This window comes from Fukomys damarensis, unplaced genomic scaffold (assembly GCF_012274545.1).
Source record: "Fukomys damarensis isolate Sample0158 unplaced genomic scaffold, DMR_v1.0_HiC HiC_scaffold_25, whole genome shotgun sequence".
Taxonomy (NCBI): Eukaryota; Metazoa; Chordata; class Mammalia; order Rodentia; family Bathyergidae; genus Fukomys; species Fukomys damarensis.
The window spans coordinates 9,481,963-9,503,152 of NW_022900937.1; the positions used below are offsets into that span (position 1 = coordinate 9,481,963).

Genomic DNA, 21,190 nt, shown 5'->3' on the forward strand with positions numbered 1-21,190 from the left:
TTTTTTTTTTTTTTTGGTTTCTTTGAGACAGGGTCTCACTATGTAGTTGAGACTGACCCAGATCTCACTATGTAGTCCAGGCTGGTCTCGAACTCACAGTGATCCTCCTGCCTCTGCCTCCCAAGTGCTGGGATTACAGGCTTGCGCCACCACACCTGGCTCGTGGCCATTTTCACTGTGTTGATCCTTCCTACTCCCAAGCAAGGGATTTCTATCCATTTTATGATATCCTCTTTGATCACCTTTTTCAGAATGTTGCAATTTTCAATGAAAATATCTTTTAATCCTTTTGTGAGATTGATTCCTAAGTATTTAATTTTTTTGATGCTACTGTGAAGGGTCTTGTTTCCCTAATTTCTCTCTCAGTGAGTTTGTTATTTGTGTAGAGGAATGATATTGATTTTTGAGTATTCACTTTGTATCCAGCTTTGCTACTGAATTTTGATTATTAAATCTGGAAGTTTTTTGGCGGATTTTGGGGGTCTTCTATGTAAAGGGAGAATAAGTAGAATGCTTGAGGATATAGGAGTAGGTAAAGACTTCACAAACAAACCTAGATTGCATGGGAAATACTACAAAGAATTAACAACTGGGACCTCATCTTATTAAAAAGCTTTTGCACAGAAAAAAAAATTCACCAACAGAGAGAAAAGATAACACACAGCATGGGAAAAATTTTAGCCAGTGGTTCCTCAAAGAACTAATATCTGGAACACATGAAGAATTGAAAAAAAATCAGCCTCCCCACATTGAATGATCCTAATCCAAAAAAGGGCATCTGAGATGAATACACACCTCTTAGATAAAGAAGTAGAAATGACAAATAAATACATAAAGAAAATACTCAACATCACTGGTCAGTTGAGAGATGCAAAGTAAAACAATGCTGAGATTCCATCTCAGTCCAGAAAAGAAGGCTATTATCAAGAAATCAACCAACAACAAATGCTGGCAGGACTGTGGGGAAAAAGGAACCTGTCTCCACTGTTATTGGGAATGTAGACTGGTGAAACCACTGTGGAAATCAGTGTGGAGATTTCTCAGAAAAACTAGTGTTAGCAGTCCCATTTGATGCAGCTGTTTCCCTTCTGTATTTCTTCCCAAAAGAATTAAAAGCATCATACCATACTGATATATGTGCACCCATGTTTATAGAAGCACAGTTTGTAATAGCTAAATCTTGGAAATAACCCAAATGCTCATCAACTGATTAATGGATTAAAAAGTGTTTTTTTTTTTTTTTTTTTTTTAATGTAATGAAGTACTATCTAGCCATAATGGTCAGAGTTAAGATATTTCTAGGTAAATGAATGCATTTGAGAACATGCTCTTAAGTGAAATAAATCAAACACACATGTGTAAATATTACATTGCCTTTCTGGTGTGAGAAACTGAAACTGTAAATAAATGAGAGCCACAAAGAATAATAGATATTGTGCAATAGGAAGCAATTATTCAAAGTTATACTGAATGTGAGATCCTTTTTTTTTTTTTTTTTTTTTTTTTTTTTTTTGTGGGTTTTAGAACTCTGGACCTTACGCTTTTGAGGCAGGCAGCGGAACCACTGAGCTAAATCCCTGGCCCGTGAGATACTATTTTAATAATTAAATTTTTTCTCACAACTGCAAGGTCCTGAGTTTGATCACTGGTTCTAATAATAATGATGATAATTACATTTTTGTGCCAAAAGGCAGAGTATTATTAGCAAATGAATTGGAGATAGATTAGTAAAGGAAAGTATATTCTTTTAAAATCATTAAGAAATATAGGTGAATGTAATGAGAGCTCTTATTGCAGAAAGGGCTTGGTCCTCAGCTGGCACTATTGGGATATTGTGGAATCTATAAGAAGTGAGACCAAAGGGGAAATCTTTGAGTCCATATCCTTCTTTTTGCTTTTTTGTTTTCTGACCAAGAAGTAAGTGGTTTTGCTCTACCAAGTGCTCCTGCCGTGAGGTGCTCCCATGGCAGAGATTCAGAACAATGAGACCTCCACCACTGTGAGCCAGAATCAATCCCTTCTCTTCATAAAAGTTAAGAAAATGCATTTCTTGCTCTCTCACAAATGAAAATTAACACTTAAAATGTCTTCCAGGTCATAAATCTATAATATCATGTACTAAAAGTATAAATATCAATAATTAAAAATAAGCATCCCAAGTAAATGAATTACCAGCACTCCACAGTTGCTAAGAATATCTCAGGAGCTGGGGATTTAGCTCAGTGATTCTGCTGCCTGCCTCACAAGTGGAAGGACCTGAATTCGATCTCCAATACCAAAATAATAATAATAATAATAATAATAATAATAATAATATAATATCTCAAAAGCTGAGAATTTAGCACAGTGGTACTACTGCCTGCCTCACAAGTACAAGGTCCTGAGTTCAATCCCAGGTACAAAAATAAACAAGCAAACAAATAAATAAATACTAAAACCAGCCAAATGAATATTTCAATTATTCATTAACTCTATCGATTTAATTTTTAAAATTCTGCTTTTACTTAGAAAAGTGAACATCAAAAATATAAATTAAATAAATCTACATCTCATTTTCATATACTTCTTTATATTAACCAAACAGAATTTACTGTTATTAGCCTTCATAGGCAAAGGCAAAAAGCTTAAATTTACCTTAATACGAACTTCTCCAGCCTTTGGTGGCTCAACTTGCACTTCTTCAATTGAAAGAGGAGAATTTTTTGCCCAGGCAATGGCTGCCCAGCATGTGATTGTCTGCAGATACAGGGAAAATAAAATGACACTTTATGGTCATATTTAATATTTTTTCTGATTATACAAATGACTGCTACTTCTTATAATTTGTAAAAATGTAAAAGTCATAAAGAAAAAAAATCACAGTTTCAGGAATATGCTGCTAAAATTTCAGCATGTTTTCTTCTAGTCTTTTAAAATAATTTTTGTATAGTTGAGACTTTATGTAAGCAGTGTTTATTTTGTTGTTTTGTTAATACTAGCTTTGTTTATTAAACAATTACCACTTCCTTTTTTATAAGAATATTTTATGAGCTCTTCAGCCCAGCACAGTGGAGGAGACTGGCGGTAGCTTGTGGCCCTCTGGTGGGCCCTCCTCCTTAGCATGGAGCAACAGAGGAGCATGAAAACAGTGGGAGACCTTCTGGTAGGTACCCCCCTTTGGCCTAGTGCAGCAGAGGAGCCCAGCGTGGGTACCAACACAGCGGTGTCCATGCCACCCACCCCGTAAACAAGGTTTGAAAGAGGGCCTCTCTGAGGCTCCTAGATGAAAATTGAAGCCCACTGGAAAAGTGAAGAAAATCTCTGCAATAGAGGCACACCACACCACCATAGTTTAGTAAGTCAGAGGGACCAGCACTTCACATTGGAAGCTGGTCTAACTTTGGGGAAAGACAGCTGCAACTTGCAGAGTTGAACCCAGTAGGAGGTCAGAGATCTCAGCTTAAGCCTTGCAGCCAGAAATCATCCTGAATGTCTGGGGACAGCTGCTGGCTTGCTGAGACTAACTTAGATCTGCACACTACTATTCATGCTGTCTATTGTGTCAACAGAGGCATACCTTGAAGGAGGCCCTCTATTTCTATTTGTACTTTTTATTTTCAAATTAATATTTTTCTCTTATCTTTAATCATTTAAAAAATTTACCTTTTGTTTTCTCAATTTTTCCCTTTTTAAATCTCTTTTCTTATCTTTTTTTCTATCTCTTTCTCTCTACCACCATGATCTTTATTACTCTCCCTTTTTGTTCCTGTTCCTAACCTAATTCTAATTCAGTTTCTTTTTCCTTCTCTCACTTTCCATTAGTTTTAAAAGAAAGTGATTACAGTCTTTAGCCTCTCTGTTGCTGTTAATTTGTTCTGTTCTTGTGTATATTTTGTTCTGTATTCTCTTCTCTTCAACAGCTTGCTAGAGTTTGTGTGATCTTCCTGTGTTCTCTGACCTCACTTCTAACCTTTCTCTATCCTAGCTACCCCTCCCTCCACAACTCCTTCTAAGTCCCCAACCTGAAGGGTAAATTTGCTATATTGAAGAGTTTATTCACTATAAACATATTTTGGTCTGGTCCTCAATTTTAATTCACACAGTTAAAAGAGATAGATTAGTAACTAGCACAAAATTTTATTTTCTAAGCTGTACTTGATACTATTGTGTTGCTGATTGCAACACTTGGGTTAAGGTGCTGTGATTGATCTAATCAGTATCCTTCCTGGTATAATGAAAATGATATTGCCTCAGAGTCATTACAGACTCAAAACCTGAAGACCAGCTATATCTGGAAGATTGAAATATTAACCCAGGGTCTACGGCCATACCACCCTGAACGCGCCCGATCTCGTCTGAAATATTAACCCAGGAATGAAACCAAGGACTACACAAAAAAGAAAATAGAAATGAGAAGACAGTTAAACAAGGCACAAACACAGAGTTCCACCTCATCAAGGGTAAACTCTGGGGGAAATGAGGTGGAAAAGTCTGACAGTCAACCATCTGGTCACCTTGAACTGATAGCACAAGAAGTAACAAAACAGATAAATGAGGCTCTAGAAAAATTCGAACCAGAAATAATTTCCTATATAATCACAAGATGGTGAAAAGAACGAAAGACATAATTAGAGACTCTAGAACAGGAACAGTTAAAAAAAATGGATGAGCTCAGGACTGTGATGGAAACCATGAATGCCCAGCATAGGAAAGAAATGGAAACCTTGAATGAACAACATAGGAAAGAAATGGAATCCATGAAGCACATTCAAACAGATATCCAGGAGATTAAAAACTCCATAGAAAACATTAGCAGCAGGATTAATGAATGTGAAGATAGCATTTCAGATATAGAAGACAGGATTTTGGTCAGTGACCATGAAAAGGCAGATCTCTTAAAAACAGTAAGGGGCCATGAGAAATTGATCCAACAACTCTTAGATGATGCAAAGAAGAATAATATAAGACTGATAGGAATCCATGAAGTAGAAGGAGAAAGTACAAACGACATAAAAAACTGTTCACAGAATCAATGACAGAAAACTTCACAAACAGAGGAGAATTTTACAGATAAGTGAGAAATATAGGACTCGAAATAGCCATGATAAAAAAATCTACATCTAGACATATAATAATCAAGATCCCAGAAATCCAATAGAAGAACAAAATACTACAAGCAGTTAGAGAAGAGAAACAAATCACATGCAAAGGAAAGCCCATCAGAATCATAGCAGACTTTTCAACAACAAACCCTAAAGTCAAGGAGAGCCTGGAGTGAGGTAATTCAAGGCCTAAAAGAAAACAACCTCCAACATAGAATGATGCATCCTGCAAAACTTTTAAAACTGATGGGGAAAATAAGATACTTCTATGACAAAGAACACCTGAGAAATTTCATGAACATCAAACCAGCACTCCAAGCATTTCTAAACAATACCCTGGAAAAAGAAAATGAAGGCCATAACTCCATAGGGCCAACAGAGCAATATATCAGGCAAGACAAGAAATTGAAGTGAGAGAGGGAAAAATAAAAAATAAAAGAACCAATAATAGGAAAATAATATGATAATGAAAAGTCAATATATAACAGTTATAACCATTGATGTTAATGCCCTCAGTTCACCAATCAAAAGAAATAGGCTGGTAGAGTGGATTAAGAAGCAAAATCCAACAATATGCTGTATACAAGAAACATACTTAATCTACAAAATAATTCATAGACTGAGAGTTAAAGGATGGAAAAGAGTTCTCCATATGACAAAAGCCCTGAAAAAAGTGGGGATAGCTATCTTATTGACAGACAGAGTAGATTTCAAACTAAAACTAAATAAGAGAAACAAAGAAGGCTACTAAAATCCTTGTAAAGTGAATGATACAAGTAGAAACAACAGTCATAAATATATATGCACTGAATACTAATGCACCCAACTATACTAAACAAATGTTAGTGGATATGAAAAATGAAAAAGCACTAATACATTTGTAGTGGGGGACCTCAATACTCCACTGTCAAAGAGACAGGTCATCTAGACAAAAAATCAGCAATGAAATAACAGAACTCAACCAAGTCTTTGAACAAATGGACTTAGTAGATGTCTACAGAGTGTTTCACTCCACAAAATCAGAATACACATTCTTTTCAGCGGCACATGGGTCGTTCTCCAAAATAGACCACATGCTAGCTCATAGAACATGGTTAAGTAAATGCAAAGGAATTGAAGTTATTCCCTGTACATTATTAGACCATAGTGCAATTAAACTGAAGATCAATAACATAAGAAACCACAAGAACTTCACAAACACATGGAAATAAATAACACTCTCCTGAACAACCATTGGGCCACAGAGGAAATTAAAGAAGAAATTAGACAGTTTCATTAAATGATAATGCCAATACAATATACAGGAATCTATGGGACACAAATGAAAGCAGTTCTACGAGGGGAATTCATAGCAGTAAATGTCCATACTAGGAAAACAGAGTGAGCTCAAATAAACACCCTAATGCTTAACCTTAAGCTCCTAGAAAAAGACCAAGAAAAACCAAAAGTTTGTACAAGGGAGGAAATTATAATGATCAGAGAAGAAATCAAAGCAATGGAGACTAAGAGAACAGTACAAACAATCAAGAAATCAAAGAGTTGGTTTTTTGAAAGAGTAAATAAAATTAATAAACCCTTAGCCAAACTTATCAAAAAAAAAGAAAGTAAAGGCTCTAATTCATGCAATTAGGAATGAAAGGGGTGAAATCACAACAGATCCACCAGAAATCCAGAAGATCATCAATACCTACTTTGAAAACCAGTGCTCTAATAAAATAGAAAATACAGAAGAAATGGACAGATTCCTAGATGCATATGAACTTCCAAAGTTGAATAAAGAAGACATAAAAAGTCTAAACACCCTAATTACAGTGAAATTGAAAATGTAATTAAAATGTTACCAACAAAGAAAAGCCAAGGTCCTGTTGGCTTCACTGCTAAGTTCTATAAGACATTTAGAGAAGAACTATCTCCACTATTCTTTAAACTCTTCAATGAAATTGAAAGCAATACCTCCAAATTCATTCCTGGAAGCAAGTATTACTTTGATTCCAAAACCAGGGAAAGACCCAACCCAAAAAGAGAACTACAGGCCAATCTTCCTAATGAACATAGACGCAAAAGTCCTCAATAATATAATGGCAAACAGAATGCAGAAGGTCATGAAGAAGATCATACACCCTGAACAAGTTGGATTCACCCCAGCCATTCAAAGATGATTCAGCATGCATACATCAATAAATGTAATATACTATATTAGCAGAGTTAGGAACAAAAATTATATGATCATCTCAATAGATGCTTAAAGAGCATTTGACAAAATTCAACACCCATTCATGATAAAAAACCTTGCAGAAAATTGGAATAGATGGTATTTATCTCAACCTGATAAAGCCTATCTATGAAAAACCAACTGCTAATATCATATTAAATCATCAAAAACTGAAAACCTTCACGTTAACATCAGGAACAAGACAAGGACGTCCACTATCACCACTCCTATCCAATATAGTTCTAGAAACATTAGCCATAGTGATTAGACAATAGAAAGAAATTAAAGTTATGAAGACAGGAAAGGAAGAAGTTAAACTGTCATGATTTGCTGATATGATACTCTACATAGAAGACCTAAAAAACACTGCCAAAAGACTTCTAAACTTAATTGACAGAGTCAATAGTATAGCTGAATACAAGTCAACACTCAAAAATCAATAACTTTCTTGTACAAAAATAACAGATTCACTGAGAGAGAAATTGGGGAAACAATTGCTTTCACAATAACATCCAAAAAATGAAATATATAGGAATCATTCCAATGAAGGAGACAAAATACCTCTACACTGAAAACTACACCACTCTGAAGAAAGAGATAGAAGAGGGTATAAGAAAATGGAAAGATAATCCTTGCTCCTGGGTAGGAAGAAACAACATAGTCAAAATGTCCATACTTCCAAAACTGCTAAACAGATTCAATACAATCCCTATTGAAATCCCAACAGTATGTTTTCCAGATGAGAAAACAATCCAAAAATTTATATGGAACCAGAAGAGACCTATAGCAAAAGCTATTCTAGCCAACAGAGACATGGCAGGGGGTATCACAATTCCCAATTTGAAACTATACTAAAAAGCTACTTTGATAAAAACAGCATGGTACTGACAAAGAAACAGACCAGAGGATCAGTGAAAAAGATGAGAAGATGGAGAAACACCTCTAGACATACTCAGCTACCTCATCCTTGACAAAGGATCCAACCATCCTCACTGGAGGAAAGACAGCCTCTTTAATAAATGGTGTTGGAAAAACTGGATTTCAACTTGCCCAAATTAAAACTAGACCCATATCTTTCACCATAAAATCCAAGTGGATTAAATATCTAAATATCAAAACAGAAACACTAAACTTACTGGAAAGTAAATTAGCTAGAACTCTTGAAGACATTGACATAGTATTTGCTACATGATTCTTCCAGTGTTACACTCTTAAAAATAATATTTCTGTTGCAACATATATAACTATTTCATTGGAATAAATTTCCAGGTCAAACGATCAACCCATTTTTGAGATTTTGGATACAATGTTATCAAATCATCATCCTAACATTTCTTAGCAAGTCATTCTCCAAGAAGTGGCACAAGAGTTTGCACAGCTGGGAAATACTAGGTATTATTATTAGGAACCATTGATAATCTGATATGAGAAAACAGTCTTAGTGGTCACTTCTCTTATAGCTAATAAAGATGAAATAGATGTACTTTGAAGATAGCTTACTTACTTTTCCTGAAGTGTCCATGATAAATTTTCCAACTTCCTTTGGTCTTATGGGTGTATCAAAATGAATATCTTCAACTCTGCAGTTTAACAAACTGCGCTGAGTATTTATAGTATTCACAAATCCAAAGTCATTAAAAATCATTTCACAATCACACATCAGCATGGGGAAGACCATAGAGGTGTACAATAAGAATTTACAGAGTGTCAATTACATGAAAGGTGTTGCTAAATAAGGTGATAAAGGTGTGAGATGGCGTCTTCAGAAGTCAAAGGGATGGACAAGCACAAATAATGATACGAACTGCTGTTTATAAGGACAGAAATAGATTATAAAGTGATAAATGCTAAAACAAAAACTGAAGTCACTGAAAGTTGTGTGAATGATTGGAGAGAGATTTATTCAGCTGAGAATTTGGTCACAGCTCAGATATAGGTAAAAATTATATAGATTGAAGGAACACACAGCATATTCAAAATAAGGAGATAGGTCATTTAAGAGAAGGTGAAGCGGAATGGTATACACTGAGAGCAATTGTAATGCTAATGGTAATAATGATGATGAAGAGATGGAGGAGGATTACCATGGTTTCCCACATTGATTGCTTCATGTGGGGTTTCTCAACAAGGGAAAGAATAAGAATCTCTTGGGGAAAGTTGTCAAAAGTCTGTCACTCTAGGCTCTCTGCTTTGAGATTCTGTTTCTGCTGGATAAAGATACTAAAGTAAGCCCAGATGAAAAAACACCAAGGGTGTCATTTGTTAACTTTAAGACTGAGAGTGTCAGTTTTTTGGCTGATGACTTTATCTTCCCCTGACTCACCTCCCTCAGATAACATTTGTCTGGGGCTGGGGATTTAGCTCAGTGGTTCCACTGCCTGGCTCATGTGTACAAGAACCCAGGTATAAAAACAAACAAACAATCAAAGAAACAAACAAATATTTGTCAGCATTCTGCAGAGACTCCCCATTCTGTGGTGGTCCTATTACCTTCAGGGTACCTTGGTAGGTAGGTGTAAGGTGAGGGTAATCTGGATAGGAGTAAGGTTTTTTAGGGATGTCAGTGAAATATAAAATTTCTGGGACTCAATATTTGTGTTATTCAGGACTCCTGTTTCCCAGTTGTGAAAACCCAATGTAAAAAGCTTCTGAAAATGGGAAAATATTTGATTAACATAAAATTTAAAAGGAATAAATGACCAAAGAAAGAAAAATGTAGGGCTGCAAAGGGAAGCAGAAACTTGGATCAGTTCAATTTTAACAAGACTTCTTTTTTACATGAAACAAATGGGTGTCAGCATTAACAGGGCTCAAATCTTTTTTATATATATTATTAATTTTATTGGTACATTTTAGGTATACAATATAATGACATTCATCATTGGGAATTTGCACTTTTACATAATCTATTTTGGTTCCTATTTTTCCCCATCCCCCTGCCCTCTCTTCAACCCCTCTTCCCCATCCCTATTTACAAAGACTTTGTTTCCATTTTTTTCATTTTCTTCCGTTGTCTATTTTACCTTTTAGTCCTCATTACACTTTCAGTTTCTCACACCAGAGAAACTATTTGACATTTACAAGTATGTATCTATTTATTTCACTTAAGAGTATTGCCTCAATGTGCATCCATTTAGGTATAAATGTCTGTTAATTCCTTCTTTTTTATGGCTGAGTAGTACTTCATTTTATTTAAAAAAATATTTCCTTTATCCAGTCTCCAGTAGGTGGGCAACTGGGCTGTTTCCAAGTTTTAGTTATTACAAGTTGTGCTGCTATGAACATGGGTGTACATATATTGCTGTGGCATGATTCTTTAAGTTCTTTTTGTCTTTTAGTTCTTGTGTCCTGTTCCTGATTTTAGCGTGAAAGCTTTCACCATTTCGTATGATGTTGGCTATTGATTTTTCATAGATAACATTTATCAAATTGAGATTAAAAACCATCTATTCCAATTTTCTGTGGGGTTTTTATCATGAATGGGTGCCAGATTTTGTCAAATGCTTTTTCTGTATCTATTGAGATGATCACATGGTTTTTGTCTTCTAGTCTGTTAATATACTGTATTACATTTATTGATTTACATACGTTGAACCATTCTTGCATTCCCGGGATGAATTCCACTTGGTCAGGTTTTATGATCTTGATGACCCTCTGTATTCTGTTTGCCAGTATCTTATTGTGGATTTTGCACCTATGTTCATTAGGGAGGTTGGCCTGTAGTTCTCTTTTGTGGTTGAGTCTTTCTCTGCTCTCAGAATCAGAGTAATGCTTGCTTCCAGAAATGAGTTTGGGAGTATTGCTTTCCCTACAATTTCATTAAAGAGTTTGAGAGGTAGTGCCATCCCTAATTTTCTTGTAGAATTCAGCAGTGAAGCCATCAGAATCTTGCCCCTTCTTTGTTGATAAATTTTAAATTATATTTTCAATATCACTGATTGAAATTGGGGTGTTTAGAATTTTTATATCTTCTTCTTTCAGCTTTTGTAAAAATAAAAGAAGAAACAACAGTAAAATATCATGACAAGGATGGGTCAATATGTATCAATTATAACATCAATGTTAATGGCCTCAATTCACCAATCAAAAGAAATAAACTGACAAAATGGGTTAAGAAGCAAAATCCAACAATATGCTGTATACAAGGAACACACTTAGTTAAAAAAGAAATCCATACACTGAAAGTAAAAGGATGGAAACAACTCTGCAAGTGACAGGAACCCAGAAGAAAGCAGGGTTAGCAGACAAAGTAGATCTCAAACCAAAACTAATTAAGAGGGTTAAAGAAGGATACTATATCCTTGTAAGGGGAACAGTCCAAAAGGAAGAGATGACAGTCATAAATACATATTAACCAATACTAGTGCTCCCAACTGAATAAAACTAATATTAATGGATAAGAAAAACCAAACAAGCACCAATACAATTGCACTGGAGGACATTAATACTCCTCTGTTACAAACATATCATTTAGACAAAAAAATCAAAAACAAAATACTAGAACTGAACCATGCTTTTGAACAAATGGACTTAATAGATGTCCACAGAATGTTCCACCCCACAAAATCAGAACACACACTCTTTTCCACAGCCCAGAGGTCATTCTCCAAAATAGACCACATGCTACCTCATAGAACATGTTTAAGTAAAAGCAAAGGAATTGAAGTTATCCCCTGTATATTGTCAGACCATAGTGCAATTAAACTGGAGATCAATAGCATAAGAAACTACAAGAACTTCACAAACACACGGAAACTAAATAACACTCTCCTGAACAACCATTGGGTCACAGAGGAAATTAAAGAAATTAGACAGTTTCTACAATTAAATGATAATGCCAATACAACATACAGGAATCTATGGGACACAAATGAAAGCAGTTCTACAAGGGGAATTCATAGCAGTAAGTGCCCATACTAGGAAAACAGAATGAGCTCAAATAAACAATCTAATGTTGAACCTCAAGCTCCTAGGAAAAGAAGAGCAAGACAAACCCAAAGCTCTTACAAAAAAGAAAATTAAAAAGATCAGAGCAGAAATCAATTCAATTGAGACTAAGAGAACTATACAAAAAAATCAATGAATCAAACAGTTGGCTCTTCAAAAGAATAAATAAAATTGACAGCCCCTTAGTCAACCTTATCATCGTCTGAGAAAGTGACTGCGCCTCATAGCGGTCCGCTCAGACCCACCCGTCTGAGAAAGCGACTGCGCCTCAATGTTAATACTGTTCTATTGGCAGCCAGTCAAATTTAAATGTAACAAGGTTTATAGTAAACGATTTAACAGGAAAATATCAAAAAATGGAATGAAAAGGCTCAAATCCATACAATTAGGAATGAAAGGGGTGAAATCACAACAGGTCCAGCAGAAGTCCAGAGGAGCATTAATACATACTTCAAGAACCTATACTGTAATAAAATGGAAAACACAGAAGAAAATATATATGTTTGCTTGTTGATTTCAAGTTTTTTTATAAAAGGTTTACAATTATAGTCAAGAAGAGTACTCATTCCTTTAACCCTAATTCTACAAGAGATCTCTATTAATTTTGACCTGCAAAAATTTTGACTAGTCATAACAAAAAGATTTTATAATTCAATTGGCCAAAACCATCTGAGTGCACTCGTTAAAACTGTCTTATATGTTTGTCTGTCTTAAGTGTCATATGTTTGTCTGTCTTAAATGTTCAAAGATGTTTGTATGTTCTTGATCAAAATGACGTCAAATACAAATAGATTGTTGATTTCTACAGGCTTTATAGGATCAAATAAAAAACTTAAAAGATAATTAAATATAACCTTTAAGTTTGGATATGCTCCTGTTGGTAAATAAAGAAGCAGCTACTCAGAGAATTTATTCTGATCTTTGTTCACTAATGGGAGCCACCAAAATAATTTTCATAGCCTTATAAAAAGATATGTCTTGTTAAATATGTTGTTAAAAATGTCTATATTGGTTATCATCAAAGGTCTGAATTATAAATATGTTATTGTAACATGTTTCTGATGGTTATCTTCAAAATACACTATTTCCTGACCAAAAAAAAAAAAAAAAAGGAAGATCCTATTGATACAAACCTACATTACAGACAGGACAATTGGAAAAGGTCCCTTCTACCATGGTTCCAAGGCCTTGGAGTCAAACCTGGTCTTGTAGTTGAGACTGTATTTCATGTAAAGCTCTCAGAGACTTAAGCAACCTCAGATGAGAGAATTTCTCCTTTAATTCCATGTCTATATGGGGAACCAAGGGGGGAGTACGCCCATAGATAATTTGGAAGGGTGACAAATTTAGAGGAGGCTTGGGAGTACACCGAATATGCAACAGAGCAAAAGGGAGAATATCTGGACCAAAAGGTTATAAACAATATGCTGGAAAACCTGCATGGTCAAACAATATGAATACATTTTGTATACCAGAAAAGTGGTAATAATAATGAATTTATTTTTGCCCCTTTCCCTTTAATTTCTTGCCTTGCCTGATGGCTTCACTATGTTGGGCCTTATGGAGTTCTGACCCACATTGTTTTTTTCTAGGATATTGTTTAGAATTGATTGAAATGCTGGTTTGGTATTCATGAAGTTTCTCAGGTGTTGTTTGTTGTGGAAGTATCTAATTTCCTCTTCAATTTTGAAAGATAATTTTTGCAGGATACAACAATCTAGGTTGGAGGCTTTTTGTTTTTTTGGGGGGGTGGCTTGAAATACTTTACTGAGTGCAGAGGACTGCTAAAAGTGAGAATAAGGCACCAATGTGAGATTCCAGTCCTGTGTAGCTCAGGCTTAAACTGGTTTCTGACTTCAGGAGCCAACTCTGTGATGACTCAGTCCTTGCCTTATCCCCAGTTGGCTCTCCAGGTGCCTGCAGTCTCCCCTGACTGCCTTCTTATTCACAGAATCACATGAAGGACGCTTCTATTTTTCTGTCTTACCAGGAAGACCCTTTAACTCTGTATAATCTACTGCCCTATTAGTCTTGTGTACCCTTGGCCTGATACGTTTGAGATTTCTGCCCTGTCAGCATTCCTGGACTTTTCAAAGAAGAAATATTACTCAATTATAGGCACAGAACCTGGCGTCCTTGAACTGTACCACCATGTATGATTCAATAACATTTCACAATTAAAAGGGCACTGAACAAGCGATTAAAATCTGGACCTTGTTTGCAATGTGCCAATTTCAGGTCACATCTTGAGTTTATACTGTCAAATATTTCCTAGCATGTAATTTTTTTTTTTGTACCAGGGATTGAACTCTGGACCTTATGCTTGTGAAGCAGGTGGCAGAAGCACTGAGCTAAATCCCCGGTCCCTAGCATACAAATTTTAATCACTCTTCTTTCTGGATTCTTATTCCTCCTGCAACTCACTCAGGTAATTTACAGTTATTCTCTTGTGGGGGACTTACCCAGAGGAATGAACGATTCAAGTCACGAAGAAACCTGTGCGGCAAAAGTACACAGGCTCTCTGAAGAGTGAATTATTAAACTGTGATGGAAATTGCAGGGCCAAATCACGTGGGCTTTTAATAAACACATCACAGTTGGAAAATAACAAGAAATTCAGATTAGTGAAACACGTTGTGTGTGGCCATTGTATTTCCCCTTCCCCCAATATACTGTGTAGACTTGAGGCAGTTCCTTGCTCAAACTGCTTTTCTTCTGTTTTTTTTTTCCTCTCATATTCTAAATGAAAGCCAAAGAGTTCTTGATTTGGAGAGGCTGTAATTCATAGGTATCTAGGAATCTGCCCATTTCTTCTATGTTTTCCATTTTATTACAGTATAGGTTCTTGAAGTATGTATTAATGCTCCTCTGGACTTCTGCTGGACCTGTTGTGATTTCACCCCTTTCATTCCTAATTGTATGGATTTGAGCCTTTTCATTCCATTTTTTGATAAGGTTGACTAAGGGGCTGTCAATTTTATTTATTCTTTTGAAGAGCCAACTGTTTGATTCATTGATTTTTCTGTATAGTTCTCTTAGTCTCAATTGAATTGATTTCTGCTCTGATCTTTTTAATTTTCTTTTTTGTAAGAGCTTTGGGTTTGTCTTGCTCTTCTTTTCCTAGGAGCTTGAGGTTCAACATTAGATTGTTTATTTGAGCTCATTCTGTTTTCCTAGTATGGGCACTTACTGCTATGAATTCCCCTTGTAGAACTGCTTTCATTTGTGTCCCATAGATTCCTGTATGTTGTATTGGCATTATCATTTAATTGTAGAAACTGTCTAATTTCTTTAATTTCCTCTGTGACCCAATGGTTGTTCAGGAGAGTGTTATTTAGTTTCCGTGTGTTTGTGAAGTTCTTGTAGATAAAATCTTTTTGTTATGACTAGTCAAAATTTTTGCAGGTCAAAATTAATAGAGATCTCTTGTAGAATTAGGGTTAAAGGAATGAGTACTCTTCTTGACTATAATTGTAAACCTTTTATAACAAACTTGAAATCAACAAGCAAACATATATATTTTCCTGTTAAATCATTTACTATAAACCTTGTTACATTTAAATTTGACTGGCTGCCAATAGAACAGTATTAACATTGAGTTTTTATCAACAAAGTACAGAAAAGAGCAAGTTAACCTTATAATCACAATTCAAGAATTTGCAATGCACAAGAAATGTTTAAAGCACACCAATTAAACTTAAATCAAATAGTTAAAATTTTATAACTTGATTTCCCTTGTAAAATCTCTTTTGATGTCTGGTAAAACACAATTGCAGTTTCTCTGGCTTTGTTTTGGATTCCAGACCCTTGCAGGCAGCATCAGGCTGATAACACAGTGTTGGCCTTGGGGCTCTTAAAGCCTGGAGTGTTTTATTTATTTTCCTAAGTAAGTCTCTTTCACAGATAGTTATACAAGAGGTTACAAACTAGGGAGCAACCCAGGGAATCTCACCATTTAGACAGAGGATTTTATCCATTCATTTTCTTTTTGTTTCACTACTGGTGAGCTGGCCTCCGCGTCCTAGAAAGGGAACCCAGGAAATCCTTCCCTTCCGAGGAGGCAGACAGTCGCTTGCTCCAGTGGGAGTCGGGTTGACACAGGGAGCGAAGCTTTCCATGAGAGAATTAAACCCCGTAATCATCCTTTTGCTCAGGGAAAAAAACCCAATTTTAAAGTTAATGAGAAAACAATCCAATGGGGTATTTTTGGAGCTTGATTCTCCCATCTTGTTCCTAGGAATGAATGTAGGGTTAACACTTAACAGACAGGACACAGACAAGACACATAGGCGCCATACAAAAGAAAAAGAACTTAGATTTTACCCTGAAATCCTCGTCAGGGAATCATCAAAACAATCTTTGACTCTGTTCCAGTGTTTTTCATTAACAAGTCCTTCAAGGGGAAACCAAGGGCAGGTTTCTTCCACAAAATTTTTTAATTTGAACTCCCCGCGCCCTGAGGGTGGACTTTAAGTCCTGAACAAAAATTACATGTTTATTAACCTGTTGTCCCATTTTTGTGCTGCTCACTTACCTCGCAGGTCGCTTTCTCAGACGGGTGGGTCTGAGCGGACCGCTATGAGTAGCCAACTCGCCGTTTGGGCGGAGGTCCTGGAGTCGATCGGCCGATCTTCTGAGCAGCATCCATCAGGTGAAGACCCCGTGTCTCGAGTCCCACGTTCGGGCGCCACTTGCCCCGGCCAGCAGGGCTTGTAATTAGCAGAGCTCGAGAAGAGGAGATACCTGGAAATGGGACAAGAGAGGCGCAGAGAGAAGGAGACCAAGCAAAGAGTTGTCAAGGTCTCGTTTATTTGCAGGCACAAGCAGTATATAAAGGCAAAAACCACAAATTTGTAAGAGGAAGTGGCTAATCATAAAATGATAAAGGAGAAACATATTGTACAGTAACAGTTATGATGAGATACAGTTGTTATGTAACAGATTAGGTCATTAAATGAGCAAGGCCATTAGTACAGTCATTGGCACGTCTGTGCCAGTGAGGTGATTCAGATGTAAACATGGAGGCGGTTATGTTAGGCTCAAAAACAACTCTGAGAATATGAATATTTGGTCTCCTACACCCCGGAGACTCATTCACAATCTCTTTGGGTCAGTTCCTCTGGGCTTCTCACTGTTCAGACCAAGTGTTGACTCTGAGTAGTCTTTTCATCCTCCTTGCCACCACAGTCACATACTGTCACCTTGTCTCCTGTCTGTACTAAGCTCCAGCTTGAACCCATGTTGTGTGGGACAAGTGCATTTGAGCAGACAGAGCTGCAGGTCCTTGGAGCGTGTGGGACCCAGCATTCTCCTCTTCACTTTAGGGAAGTTGACAGTCACAGCTTGGCATTTCTGCTGCACCCAGTACTAATAGCACTGACTGGTTCTTTGTTCCAGGAATAAACTGGGTCTGGTGTGTAGCAGGAACAGTGATGAGTAAGGTACATCTCTACCCTTACAAAATGCAGCCGAGGGCAGGAATTATAGCCTGTCCTTTAGTTATCAGACAGACTGCTTTCCTTACTCACTGTGTGAATTTAGATGTATTTTTAAACTGTCTTTTGCCTTAGTTTCCTTGCCTGTAAGCTGAAGATAGATAATAGCACTTCTTCAAAACTGTTCAGTGTATATTGTTTGAATCTGGAATGTCACAGAAGGTCTGTGTATCAAAGACTTTGTCTCCTGAGTGGCATTACCAGGAGGTGATGAAATTTTAAGAAGCAGTATCTGGTGGGAGGTTTTGCGTCACACCCTGAAGGGAGTTCTGGTATTCCAGTCCTGTCTCTCTCCTTTCATTCTTGGCCATGAGGTAAATAGCTTTGCTCTACTCATGCTACCCTGAAGTGCTGCCTCACCAAAGTCTCCAAAGCAATGGAGCCAGCCAGGTATGGACTGAAATTTCCACAGTGGGCCAAGAAAGCCATTTCTTTGTATCAGTTTGTTAGTCTTCTTTAATAAATAAGAAAGCACTTGGATTTTACACATAATAGTTCTTTGCTAGTCATATATGTTAACAAATATTTTTCCTGGTAGGTATATTATTTCCTTTTTTACTATATTGCTTTTAACCAAAATTTGGAAAATTTTCTCTGACTCAAATTTATTTAATGATATTATGAAAGCCTGAGTTGATGAAATTATTGAAACCAGCCTCCAATTCCATGAAAAATGAGATAATCAAAGGAATATATCCTCAAACACCATGCATATTTTCTTCCTGTCCTTTTCAGCCTCTTTTACTCCTAGAATCCTTCATTGGTTGCAACACCTACAAACCACACCTCTGCTATCACAGAAAAGCCCAGTCTGCTATTTTTTGTAGAAATACTCATTTAAGAAAGACCTATCAATAATTTATAAACTAGAATATACAATTTATACATAAATGTGATCCTGTAAACTATTTGAACAATCTGTCCAATGGCAACATTTGTTTTACTAAATGTTTACTTGAAATTCTTAAAGGAAAGCAGGATAGTCAAGTTTCTGTTAATTATTTTCTTTACTGAATATTTATTTATTTATGCTACCTGGGATTGAACTCGGGTCCTTCTGCTTGCAAGGCAGGCCACCGAACCTCTGAGCTAAATCCTGGCCCCTTTACTGATAATTTATATGAACTTGACACCAAAGTTTTCCTCATGAATTCTAGTGTCACGTGTATGTGATGCACCCAAAGTATGTATCTGGTCTAAATTCTTTCCTACCTTCTTATGTAATAATATCTGGAGTCAGGCTTTGGGAAGTAACCCTTTCCATGGGATCAGTGCTCTTTCTTTTTTTCCATTCATTAATTTTATTGGTACATATGAGGTATACAATATTCTGACATTCATTATTGGGAATTTGTGCCTTTATATAATACATCATAGTTCTTATTTTTTCCCCATTTCCCTGCCCTCCTTTCAACTCCTCCACCCCTCCCTATTTACAAAGACTTTCTTTCCATTTTTTGCTTTTTCATATGTATTTCTTTCCCTGAACCCTGCCACCTCCCCTTCCCTTTGGACCTTTTCTTCCTATTTCACATTATGTGTTATACATTTTGATCTTTATTTGCACTTTCAGATTCTCATACCAGAGAATTGCCTAATTATTAATATTTATTATAAAATTATTATAAGAATTGAAAGATCTAATATAATTTAACAAACCCTATATAAGTATAATTGCAAACATTATCGACTTCTAAAATTTATTTGAGTTTTAAGAAAATGATTAAACCAATAATATTTCATTATAAAAATTTTTAAGCCTAAGTTTTTATTTTTTTTCATTGAGTTCATTGGTACTGTTTAGGTATACATTAAGTTTTATTTACCACTGGTAGTATGATTCTTTTGGGAAGACACCCAGAAGGAGAATACCTGGGTCAAATGGGACTTCTAGTCTTAGCTCTTTGAGTATCTCCATATTGATTTCCACAGTGGTTGCACGCACCGGTCTGCACACCCACCAATATTGGAGAAGTGTTCCTCTTCCTCCACAGCCCTTCCATCATTTGTTATTGGTTGATTTCTTGACAGCAGCCATTCTTTGTGGGATGAGGTGGAATCTCAGTGTTGTTTTCATCTACATCTCTCAAATGACCAATGATATTGAACAGTTTTTCATATGCTTATTTGCTATTTCTAATTCTTTGTCTGAAAAATGTCTGTTCATTTCAGATGCCCATTTTTGGATTGGGTTTTTAAACTTGGGAAGTTTGATTTGGGTTCAGTGCTCTTATAAGAAGAGATACAGTTGACTGATTCCTAGGCCATTTTATAACTCTCAAGATTCCAGGTCTCCATGTGCATTCTGTGAGCAATCCCTTCCAGTAAGTGGAGATGGAGCCTTGGGATATAACAGAATAGTCATTCCCTGGATTAGGTTGTTACATAGCAAAGGGTGATGGGAAGCCATGACTACCACCATGGTACATTGTCTTAGATTGCATTGTGACTGAAGGGACACTGGAGGGGTGCCAGGAGATTGGCAGTATGTGGAGGGAGCCAAGTTGCACATATTCCCTGCCACAGCCTTAAGAAGGTGGTGGCCTCCTTTCCACAAACAGGGAACTGAGTTCTGCCAACATGAGCCTGCAAGAGGCTTCAATATCTAGAGAGACATGTAGGCCAGCCCCAGCTTGCCAGCAGAGTCAGAGAAACCAATTTAGCTGTGTCCAGGTTTTGCTCTATAGAAACTATCTGATAATAAATAGATTTTATTTATTTAAATTTTCCAGTCAACAATTATATGTTAATTTGTTCCTTAAAACAGAAAACTAAGTTATGCATGGTAGTGAACACCTACTACTGTAATCTCAGCCCTCAGAAGCCTGAGGCAGTAGACTATGGACACACTTTGGTCCACTCTACCGTAACATCTCCCTCATCCTTAATTCTGGGCTTTCTGTAGAAAGCTCCATCTGAAAATCCTACAGGCCTTTCCAACCTACCAAGACCATTGACATCCTTAATTATTCCTATGGTTTGACTCTTTGTCCCCTCCAAAACTAGTGTAGAAACTGAGGCATGGTGAGAGTACTAGGAGGGACTTAATAGGTGATAGGACAAGAGGGCTTTGGCATAAACAAGAGCTGACCATATTATTTGGGGGTTTTTTGTTTGTTTTTGAGACAGGGTCTCAGTATGTAGTTGAGACTGACCTGGAACTCACTTTGTAGCCCAGGCTGGTCTCGAACTCGCAGTAATTCTCCTGCCTCAGCTTCCCGAGTGCTGGGATTACAGGCGTGTGCCACCATGCCTGGCTAAGAATTGACCATATTATAAAAGAGCAAGTTTATCTCCCCCTCTATCCCCAAGTCCTCTTGCCCCCCACCAAGTAGTGACACAGCAAGAAATCTTTTGTACTATGTTGCACTCTGATCTTGGTCTTCCCAGCATGCAGAATTATGAGTCAGTACATTTGTGGGCATGGAAAAGTGCCCATATATCATATATTTACT

General features: G+C 36.6%; 1 protein-coding gene across 1 annotated transcript in view; it reads right to left on the reverse strand.

Moving 5' to 3' along the window:
- Window positions 1-16,803, reverse strand: part of LOC104870953 (alcohol dehydrogenase 1-like) — a 27,637-nt gene extending 10,834 nt beyond the window's left edge. Inside the window, 2 exon segments of the mRNA XM_019209385.1 lie at window positions 2,635-2,736; window positions 16,775-16,803. The gene's annotated coding sequence lies outside the window, so the exon portion shown is untranslated.
- Between the last annotated feature and the right edge of the window lie 4,387 nt (window positions 16,804-21,190).